Below are 12,009 nucleotides of genomic sequence, written 5' to 3' on the forward strand. Positions count from 1 at the left end.
CACATTTACTTCACACACACGCCACACACAGCACCATACACCACATACACACATTCACCTCACACACCACACACACCCACACCACATGCACATTTACCTCACACACACACCCCATACATAGCACCATACACCACAGACACACACACGCACCTCACGCACCACACACACCTCACACACAACCTACAACACACCCAACATGCGTGCTCCATCGTACCACACGTGCCACACACACCACACACGCACACAGCACACACACACACACACACATACCACACACACACTCCACGTAACGCGCACAGCACGCTCCAAGGTCTTGGTGTGCACACGGAGCTCCCTGGAGGTTGGAGGAGAGTCCCAGGACCTTTGGTTTGCGGACACAGCCCCGTAGGCCATGTCGGAGCCCTTTCGCGGAGCTGCTGGCCGTGCCTCTGCCCCCTCCTCTCCGTCCTCTCCCTCCCTCGCCCACCTTCCAAACCAACCAACCAACCAACAAAAACCAAAACGAAAGCAAGTGGATTCTCCCTTCCTAAGCAGAGCAGGCCCGCTCCAGCGTGGTCGGGGTCTCCCTTCCCGCCACCGGCAGCTGGGGGGGGGGGCGCCCCGTCAGCTCGGCTCCACCCTCAGGAGAAGTACGAGAGGAGCCGCTCCTCAGAGTCGTCACCCTGCGGGTCAGAGGCCCGCGCCTGGCCTCCGGGGCCAGGAACCCCACTTTTCCTGCCAGCCCCCCACATCCAGAGCCCCGAGTCTGCTTTCCCAGCTGCGGCCTCCCCCCTCCCCCCACAGATGCCAAGCGCAGGCCTGAGGACCCCAACGTGGAGGGGGCCGGCGCGCCCCAGGGCAGCACGAGGCCGGCGCCCACAGGCACGGAGGACAAAGCCGCGCGTCCTGCGTCCTCGGTCACCCTCGACGGGGAGCCTCCTTCCAGATGAGCGGCGTCCCTCCCCGCGGCCAGAGGAACGATCCTGACGTTTAATTCCGTAGACAACGCGTTCTGGACCGTGCGGATGAGGCCAGAGCCACTGTGGGCAAGGAAAGGCTGAAGCCCTGTCAGCCGCCCGGATGCCGCTTACGCTGCGTTACCCCGGCCCGCGGCCTTCGGAGTTTCAGACACGGAGGACGTGAAGAAACGTCAGACGCCTGTGACGTCCGACAGCATAGACAACCAAACGTCAGGGTAAAGCGAACGCACCACGCGTCCACTTTGAACGCTCGGCTCCTGGAACCGGGTGAAACTGTTGCGTCCAGGGATGGCCCAACCGCTCACTCGTATTCGTTCATTCGGAAGCCGTCGGCCCAGTGCCTCGCAGGTGGCGGGCATTGATCCCGTCCCCGGGGAGGGAACAAACAGGCCGAAGGTGACACGGAGGGGACCCTTGCCCTAGGGGAGCTGCGTTCTAGAAACACGTGTTGTCAGCAGACCCCGAGCGCTCTTCGGGGCCGAGGGCCCAGCCGCCTTCACATGCAGAGGAAAATTACGCTGACGGAGGGCTGGGGGGAAAGGGGGGGCTTCGGTTTTCATCAGGGAAGTCAGGAAGGCCCCGGAGAAGGGAGGGTTGAAGGGAGATTTGCCGGGGCTGCAAGAACAGCCATCCTACTTTCCACTTCCAGAACATTCCACGGGAAGGGAACACGGAGGCACGGGGAGGCGATACGTTTCCTTTGCCCTCACAGGGCCTCCAGCAGGGCCTAAGCATGAAGCCGACCCGAGGCAGAGGAACAGGAGGCTCGTGTGCAGCGCAGGTGCCCGCCCCAGAGGGGAGACGGGCCCGGCCCGAGTGTCTCCAGGCCAAGCTGAGCGAGGAGGGAAGCCCCGGTGCAAAGCAGCGATACACTCAGGAGACGGCAGGCAGACTGGAGTGATCTTAGCAAGGCCTGTGTGGGCGGATTTCTCTTGGCCTCGACGACCCGTCCTTGGTGACAGGAACGTCACTCTCTCCCTGGTCCCTGGAGCCCATCATCCGTGCGGGCTCTCACCTCCCACTTTCAGGACGATAGGGAGAGGTCAGACTGCTCTTCTGCTCTTCTTCAACTGCCTTCGCCTCAAAAGAATCCGCTTGCCAAGGTGGCGTCATTTGGGGTGACACATTCCGCTGCCCTTCAGAGTCCAAAGTCCCTGAGGCACCAGCCTGCCTGGCAGGTGAGGAGCAGCAAGGGGCCATGTGATGGGAGCAGGGTGGAAGGGATGGTGGTGGCCCGACGTCTGAGAGGAGAAAGCAGGGTGGGCGCACCAGCCCTCGTGGGGCCCGGAGGGTCCTGCGTGGGGCCTGGTGGCGCTCTGAGGGGAGGTGTGATGCCACAGCAGCGGCCTGTGTTGGGGTGCGGGCTGGGGAGGCAGGCGGGGGGCCAGTTCTGGGAATATTCTCACGTAGAGCCAACAGGATCTGCTGATGACTACATGCAGCTGTGAGAGAAAGAGGATGATCCCCTCCGCCCCCCAAGGTGTTTGGCTGGAGCACCTAGAAGAGGATCCCATTAACTGCGGTGGGAAGGCAAGGAAAACGGAAACGGATGAAGGGGCTCCAGAGTTCTGCTTTGGACAAGTTAGGTTTGCCCGTCAGGTTTGCCGTGATGGGGACGGAAGATGGGCAGGTGGGCGAAGGAGTCTCCTGTCTGCACACGCACACTTGGGAGACATCTTGCACTAGCGGCGCATTGAAAATGTTGGTACCCCCCGAGGCAGAAGACACGGAGAGGAAAAGACCAAGGACTGTGCCCTGGGACCCCGACTCTCACTAGGAGGTCAGGAGGGCAGCCCGGTAGACCAAGGGGCAGCCCTGAGTGGGGAGAGGCCCGGGGGGGTGGGGTATCCTGGGTACAAGGAGTATTAGCTTCTCCCTGCTGCTGGAACACATTGTCACAAACCGAGTGGCCTAAAGCAACACCCATGTGTTCTCTTACAGCCCTGGACGTCCGAAGTCTAAAATGAGTCAGCAGAACCACGCCCCTTCTGGAGGCTCCAGAGCAGGATCTGTCTCCTGGCCTCCCCCAGCTTCCCGGGGCGCCGGCATGCCTTAGCTCGGGCCCCTTCCTCCGTCAAAGCCAGCAGTGCGGCACCCACCCACCTCTCTCTGCTCCCGTCACCACATGTCCCTTTCTCTGGCTGGGCCCCTCCGGCCTTGTTCTTACAAGGATCCTTGCGGCCACACGGGGCCCACCCAGAGATGAGGGCCATCTCCCCGTCTCAACATCCTTGCCTTCACCACGTCTGCAAAGTCCCCTTCACCATGTAACCTATTTGCACAAGTGGAGGAAGTGCATGAGAGAAGCGTGACTGAGGCACCTGGGCAGCTCAGTCTATGAGGCGTCTGACTCTTGATTTTGGCTCAGGATCATGAGATCGAGCCCCACGTTGGGTTCTCTGCTGTGCGTGGAATCTGCCGGAAATTCTCTCTCTCCCTCTCCACCTGCACCTCCCCAATTCGTGCATGCACGCTCTGTAAAAAAAAAAAAAAAAGGAGCAAGCGGCCAACAGTATCAAATGCCCCAAAAGGTCGAGTAAGGTGAGTCCTGGGAACTGAACATGGATCCGTGAGTTTGGAGACACCTTTGACCTCGGCAAGAGCAAGAATAGACCAGCTTCTGCGGAAAAGCAGGACATTCCCAAACCGTCCTCAGCACTGGACAACGTCGAGCATCATCCTTCTCAAGTTCTCGGCGTATCCTCTGGTTAGCATATAATTAGATGTGACCTAACTATGCCACCGAATCCATACTGTTCCCTAACGCTAGCCCCATTTGAGAAATACAAAAATGTAAAATAATGTAAAATAATACCTCCTGACCTGTCCTATGCCAGAAGATCAAGGGAAGCCATTTTTTTTTTAAGGATGATTTAATTTTGGAGCCGGCAAAAGAAATCTAGAAAGCGAAATTCAGATTTGTAGGATTTCAGTGATGCTAAATAATTCTATTCTAAGAAACAATTGCTATATACCTGACTGCAAATAATAATAAAATAGTTAACATTTACTCTGCACGTACTATATCCCAGGCAATGTGTTATTTTTAGGCACTTGACACGGATTATTGCATTTATTCTTCACAATAATAACATTAGGGAGGTACTATTACTAGGTTCAAATTACAGATGAGAAAAGAAAAACTCACAGAGGGTGAGTGGCCTGCTGACGGCCACACAGCTGGGAAGGTGAAATCACTTTTCTGACCTGGCAGGCTGTCTCCTGCGGCCAAATGGCAGCTGCAAGCTCGGGAAGTAGGGACAAACGGAATACAGTCCATAAACCATCAGGATTTATCGTAGACACTTGATCCTCCAAGATTTCTTTCCCAACAACATAAAGATAGATCACCTTTCCTGTTGCACTAGCTATATGTACTACCGAAAGAAATTATGTAGAGCGATAGAAATCCTCCAAATTGGCTCCTTTGGCTCTCCAGCCCCCAAATGAACCACCATCAATAGGTTGGAGTACACAGACCCAGATTTCTCCCCCCAGATGCTTGTTTCTGGACTCCATTTAACCAGATGAACTGTAATAAAGCTTTTATTTATGATCTATTTATTTTCCAAACGCTTCTTCTTGTATAAGCAGGACAACGAAGAGGTTATAGTGATAACATTCTCGAAAGTTCCAGAACACCTGGTCCCCTTTTGCACAATAGTCAAATTCCCATGTGTGGACCCTGCCTCTTCCCTTCTCATAAACATTCCAAATGATTTTAAGAATACCCCCCTGTGCCTCCTTTGTCCCCAGATGCCTCACGCCTGTGGCCAAGTCCATGAGCAATTCTGAATTGTTCATTCAATATAAGTACATACACTCTGTGTTCATACCAAAGTTCAAAGTATAATGATCCGTATAAAAAAAAAAATTGTTTGCCTAACAGACTAACTAGGCGTGTTTGAAAATGGACACTCCTTTGCAACCCATCGGTTGAAATCAGTGACAGCAATCATGCCTTAAGCAAAAAGAGCTGGCCTGTTTACATACTTTTTTGGAACAAGTTATCTTTATGACACTTGGGGAAGTCCAATTAATCATTAAGAGTGGATTAAATCTCGGTTTCTGTGCCGGTTGCTATCGTGCCCCGGAGCAATATAAATAAATAAATAAATAAATAAATAAATAAATAAATAAATAAATACAGAACAACCAGCCATGCAGAAGAAAAACCCGCTGCCTCCTCTCTGATCCTAACATTGGACAAAGCAGTGTTTAACTTTCGGCTCTGTTCCTTGGGATTGAGCTGATTACGGCAGCCCGGGTACTTGGGGAGTACCACGGGGCCTTAGTACTACCCCGGTACCATAGAGCACTACCTAGTCTATGTTCCACTCTCTCTAACTCCGAGCAGGCCCAGTCCGTTTTGGGAAAGGCCACATCCAGTGCACAAGCTGGAAATCCTGGGCACTGGATTACTTTTATTTTTTTTTATAATAAATTTATTTTTTTATTGGTGTTCAATTCGCCAACATACAGAATAACAACACCCAGTGCTCATCCCGTCTTTAGAAAGGCCCTCTGAGCAACCTATTTTCCAACAGGGGAGACAACTGAGTTCGTTACAAATACGTACAGCATGAACAAACAATTTTTGTGTGAGTTAAAAAAAGTTTCGGGAAGGTTTCTTGAAATGAAGAGGTCAAAGATACCGTTTGGGTAAATATCACTGTAGAGCAGCAGAGGAAAACACCATGACATTTACTTAAGACTCTAGGATATAAAAATCAACTTCACCCTTCCTGAATGCTACAGAGGCGCTGAAAAAGAATAGTTAAAGGGCGCCTGGGTGGCTCACTCTGTTAAGCATCTGACTCTTGATTGCGGCTCAGGTCACGATCTCAGGGTCGTGAGATCAAGCTCTGCATCGGGCTCTGAGCTGAGCGTGGAGCCTGCTTAAGATTCTCTCTCTCTTCCTCTCCCTCTCTCTCTCTCACTAAAAAAATTAAAAATGAAAAAGAAAAAGAATAGTTAAGGGCTATGGACTCCAACATCCAGTGAGGCCACAAAGAGCTGTCAAGGCCCCTCTCTGTCCGAGGCACTTGGGTACAAGGGCCAGCAAAACAAAGATCTCCTGTCTTTGAACATCATAGGTAGATAGGTAGACAGACAGATGGAAGACAGATCGGTCAACCCTCATGTGGCAATAAATACACAGATGAAAGGAGCCAATTACACAGTATTTAAGGTAGAGATGCCCTGAATCACAGTTCCCATCACTTGAGCAAGTTTCTTAGCTCTTCTGTTTCTTTCTGTGAACAGGGGATTATGACACTGCCCCCTCCCGAGGCTCTCTGGACGCTGCGAGAGAGAACTCACACCAAGTGCTTAGCATGCTCAGCTCGCACCCGCTTCCTGATGCAGACCTGCTGACAATTCCGGCCTTCTCGCACCATTTCACTATTGAACTCTTTTCCCACTTGGGAGCTTCAAACACTGATGTGCTTACCACGTGCCTTGGAATGATTCTGCACTCAAGTTAGGGGGTCAGGGTACTATGAAGTGCTAAGGCTCGTGACACTTCACTCTGGAAGCACTGAGTAGTCAGAAGGATTTTTGAAAAGATGGCAGTAGCACCTGCTGGCCTACCTCGTTCCCTGCTGCCCTGCAAAACCCTCACCTATCTTTAAGTTTCAAACTAGTTTTATATTGGCCATGTATCTATCGCTGTTTAAATCTATTCCATTTCTTTTTTTTTTAAGATTTTATTTATTTATTCATGAAGACACAGAGAGAGAGGCAGAGACACAGGCAGAGGGAGAAGCAGGCTCCCTGCAGGGAGCCCGATGCAGGACTCGATCCCAGGACCCCGGGATCACACACTGAGCTAAAGCCAGATGCTCAACCAATGAGCCACCCAGGTGTTCCTAAATCCATCACATTTCTGAGTGGTATTATAGATCCTATCTGTCCCACACAAAACCTATGCCTACGTGGTCAAAACCATGCCCCGGAGCCCCGAGGGAAGGCTGGTAGCCAAGTGGGCTGAGTAGAAGGTACTAGAATATTTGTTTTCGGCAGCCAAGCACTAGAATGGCCTTCCCAGTCATTCCCTTTTGTGTGGTATGCACCATCCATATACTTGGCCAGGGCCCTTCTCTACTTTGAGCCACTTTGGCTGATCAAAAGCTGGTGACATGGAAGCACCAAGGAACACCACACCGCCTTAAACGCTAAGATGACGATGCTAGAGGGTTGTGAGAACCTTCAAGGAACCCGCTGGGCAGGCAGCACTGCTGAAACGAAGCCCTGACTTTCCAGATTCTTCCAGAAACTGTCAGACATGCCAGCTGCCTTGGGATCGAGGCCAGCCTACATGAGGGCTCCAAATACTGCCACTCACCCAGATCTTTTAAAGCCATTCACAGGGATGCCTGGGTGGCTCAGCGGTTAAGCACTAAGCCTTCGGCCCATAGAGTGATCCTGGAGTCCCAGGATCGAGTCCCGCATCGGCTCCCGGCATGGAACCTGCTTCTCCCTCTGCCTGTGTCTCTGCCTCTCTCTCCATCTCTGTGTCTCTCATGAATAAATAAATAAAATCTTAAAAAAAAAAAAAAAAAAAGCCATCCACAGGCACAACTAGGCTGGCAGCCTGGCCCGGGAATGCTGCTGTCACGTGGGCTGCCTCACAGCCCTGAGGATGGCTTTTCTTCATGATCCACTCATAAATGTTCTCCTTTCCCCAGTCAGTGGGGCTGCCTGGACACTCTCGAGGGAAGATGACCTTCTGGGGTGTCCCCACCACCCCCACCTGCTCAAACAGGGCCCCTCAGAGGCTCCAAAGGGACACATCTTTCACGGGCAGGCCCCCTAGTGGGTCCCGAGATGGCTGCGTCCCAAAATCACTCCCAGGAACATCTGCCAAGAGTAAGCATAACAACCTTTAGTGCAACCTCCCACCTCAGGAGCAAAGTTTAGGAAATCTGCTTTTCCTCCTGCCAGTCTCCTTCATCCATGTCCCTCTCCCCCCCAACCCCTCATTCTGGGCACTCCCCTCTCACATCCCCCTCTCTCCCCTTAATCCCCTACCTTTCCCCTCATAGTGCACCTCGGTTCCCCTCTCCAGCCTCTCCCATTGGCCTTATATCACCTTTAACACATTTGTTTTTAATCGGTAGTTCAAATTTCTAATCACAAATTTATAACATAAATAGCAGCAGAACTTTCCAGCTGCATGCGTGTTGGAGCAATAAATGCAAAATTACCAGAGAAGGCACTAAATAGGTGGTGATTGTTCAAGCAGAAAAACTCATTTAAATGATTTAAAAGAAGTTATTAGAACACACTATTTTCCCAGTGACCTTCAAATAGTTATCTTCTCCCATATAGTACACAGATTGTAATAGAAACCCCAGACACAGATCCAACCATCTAGCTAACAAACGCATTACTGCGGGTACATGAGGCTCTTTTAAAAAGTGAATTTAGTTCTTTGTATCATTGAAAATGGGGGGGGGGGGGGGGAAAGGCATCCACACTCTGCACAAGGATGTGAATCCAGAGAGCTACACGAAGCAAACGTGAGGGAGAGAAGGCCTGGCAGGTGGAAAGCACTTTTGTGGACCCAGAGAGAAACCCATCCCAAGCTGCTGGAAGACACGCTCAGACCAAACAAAAGCCAGCTCTCCATCAACCTATGGGAAACCCCATCACAGCTTCCTCCTCACACTCTGTTTTCTCCTCGAGTTGCCTGGAGGGGTTCCTCCTCTCCCCCGCCCCCCTATCTTCCAAATAAATCTATTCACAATCATCAAACAAGAAAATTCTATTAAAATTACATTGCAATTTTGGGGAAAAAAAAAGTAAAAACAGAATAGAGCGATTGGCTGGGATGTTGTAAAACCGTACCTTAAAAAAAAAAAAATCAGTGACCTGCAAATGATTTGAATCCCCTCTTAGCTCTCTGAACTTGTATTTTATGTTGCATCTAGCTGGAAACACCAACCCAACTCCTCCCGGAGACCATCAAAATTATTAGTTTCCATGAAAAAGCATGCACAGAGGTGCAACCGGCACAAGAGGCAGGGCCTGTGACCAGTCCCGCGTGTGCCCCCCAACCCCTTTCTCCCACCCGGCTGCAGATGTTTGGGGAAGTGCGTTGCAAGGGTGCTATTCTGTATGCTGGCAAATTAAACACCAATAAAAAAATAAATTTATTATTTAAAAAAAAAAAAGAAATAAAGAAAGACATCCAAATACTAAAAAAAAATAAAGCTCTGGGAAAGACCAAAGCTGGACTGCAGCCCCCCCCACCCCGCCCCACCCTCCTTGCCCTCCGCGCCCTGCTCCTCCCCTGCTCCACTCAGCCCTGCGCCCTGTCCGCCTCCCCACTTCTCCTCTCCACTCCCACCCCCACCCGTGTCCTGGGCTCCCTGCCATTCTCACGCCCACCGGCCTCTCCAGGGCTCCCTCCTCTCCACCCCCCTGCCCCTCCGCCCCTCCACCCTTCAAACTCCTTTGGCACTTCCCCCACCTTGTCCGCCCTCGCACGTGCCCCTCTGCTTCCCCTCCTCCATCTGCCCCCAGGGTCTCTAAGCGCCCCCTGCAGGTCCCCTCCGCACGCATCCCCCTCCATCTCAGCACCCCCTGCGGGCGTCCCTACACTCCCTCCACATCCATCCCCTAGGTCCCTGTGCACCCCGCAGGGCCCCCCCATTTCCCCTCCATAGCCATCCTCCTCAGGTCTCAGCTCCCCCCGAGGGTGCCCCACCCCCTTGAGCTCCCCCATCGCCCATTACCCCCTCTCCCGGGCTCCGCCCCTTGCACGTGGACCCCCAGCTCTCCCACCCCGCGCCTGCGCACTGCTGCGCTTAACCCTCGCACCCAGGCGGCTCACGGGCGACAGGCAGCGGCGGGCAGCACGCGGCGCGAGGCGGAGGCCACCAAGACCCGGTGGGCTGGGCGCCCAGGCCACGCCTCCCGGGTGAGGGGCCGCCCCAGGGACTAGACTCCAGCCCCCTGCAAACTCAGGCCGCTCCCGTGGGCGTGGGCGGGCGGCTGGGCGGGTGAGAGAGGCCCCGGCTTGGTGTGGAGAGGCGGGCCGGGGAGGGACCGGGAGTGGGGGGGCCCCGGGCTCTGAGGGTGCGCCATCCGCGTTGCAAGGGTGCTCAGCCAAGTTTGCGTGAGCTGGAGGCCGTGGGCCCAAGGCCGCGGCGCAGAGGGTGCGCAATCTAGAGTCACGTAATGGTGGGAAGCTTGCAGAGGCCCTACATGCTAGTCCTACCCTAGTGCATGTGCTGCAAGCCCACTCAGGCCCCAGCTTTTTAGGCCTGGCAGGGTGCACTGGCCCAGACCCTGCAGGGGCGCCCCCTTGCTAGTCCTAGTCCTGGTGCACTTGCTGAAAACCCCCTCAGGCCCCAGCTTTTTAGGCCTGGCCATGTGCACTGGCCCAGACCCTGCAGAGGCGCCCCCTTGCTAGTCCTAGTGCCTTTGCTGCAAGCCCACTCAGCCCCAGCTTTTCAGGCCTGGCAGTGTACAGTGGTCCAGACCCTGCAAGGGCGCCCCCTTGCTACTCCTAGTGCCTTTGCTGGAAGCCCACTCAGGCCCCAGCTTTTTAGGCCTGGCCATATGCACTGGCCCAGACCCTGCAGGGGCGCCCCCTTGCTAGTCCTAGTCCTGGTGCATTTGCTGAAAATCCCCTCAGGCCCCAGCTTTTTAGGCCTCGCCATGTGCACTGGCCCAGACCCTGCTGGGGCGCCCCCTTGCTAGTCCTAGTGCATTTGCTGAAAACGCCCTCAGGCCCCAGCTTTTTAGGCCTGGCCATATGCACTGGCCCAGACCCTGCTGGGGCGCCCCCTTGCTAGTCCTAGTCCTGGTGCATTTGCTGAAAATGCCCTCAGGCCCCAGCTTTTTAGGCCTCGCCATGTGCACTGGCCCAGACCCTGCTGGGGCGCCCCCTTGCTAGTCCTAGTCCTGGTGCATTTGCTGAAAACCTCCTCAGTCCCCAGCTTTGCAGGCCTGGCCATGTGCACTGGCCCAGACCCTGCAGGGGTGTCCCCTTGCTAGTCCTACTGCATTTGCTGAAAACCCCCTCAGGCCCCAGCTTTGCAGGCCTGGCCATGTGCACTGGCCCAGATCCTGCAGGGGCGCCCCCTTGCTAGTCCTAGTGCCTTTGCTGCAAGCCCACTCAGCCCCAGCTTTTCAGGCCTGGCAGTGTACAGTGGTCCAGACCCTGCAAGGGCGCCCCCTTGCTACTCCTAGTGCCTTTGCTGCAAGCCCACTCAGGCCCCAGCTTTTTAGGCCTGGCCATGTGCACTGGCCCAGACCCTGCAGAGGCGCCCCTTGCTAGTCCTAGTGCATTTGCTGAAAACCCCCTCAGTCCCCAGCTTTGCAGGCCTGGCCATATGCACTGGCCCAGACCCTGCTGGGGCGCCCCCTTGCTAGTCCTAGTCCTGGTGCATTTGCTGAAAACCCCCTCAGTCCCCAGCTTTGCAGGCCTGGCCATGTGCACTGGCCCAGACCCTGCAGAGGCGCCCCCTTGCTAGTCCTAGTGCCTTTGCTGCAAGCCCACTCAGGCCCCAGCTTTTTAAGCCTGGCTATGTGCACTGGCCCAGACCCTGCAGAGGCGCCCCCTTGCTAGTCCTAGTGCCTTTGCTGCAAGCCCACTCAGCCCCAGCTTTTCAGGCCTGGCAGCGTGCACTGGCCCAGATCCTGCAGAGGCGCCCCCTTGCTAGTCCTAGTGCCTTTGCTGCAAGCCCACTCAGGCCCCAGCTTTTTAGGCCTGGCTATGTGCCCTGGCCCAGACCCTGCTGGGACGCCCCCTTGCTAGTCCTAGTGCATTTGCTGAAAACGCCCTCAGGCCCCAGCTTTTTAGGCCTGGCCATGTGCACTGGCCCAGATCCTGCAGAGGCGCCCCCTTGCTAGTCCTAGTGCCTTTGCTGCAAGCCCACTCAGGCCCCAGCTTTGCAGGCCTGGCAGTGTGCACTGGCCCAGATCCTGCAGAGGCGCCCCCTTGCTAGTCCTAGTGCCTTTGCTGCAAGCCCACTCAGGCCCCAGCTTTTTAGGCCTGGCCATGTGCACTGGCCCAGACCCTGCTGGGGCGCCCCTT

The sequence above is a fragment of the Vulpes vulpes genome, chromosome 14, assembly GCF_048418805.1.
Source record: "Vulpes vulpes isolate BD-2025 chromosome 14, VulVul3, whole genome shotgun sequence".
Taxonomy (NCBI): Eukaryota; Metazoa; Chordata; class Mammalia; order Carnivora; family Canidae; genus Vulpes; species Vulpes vulpes.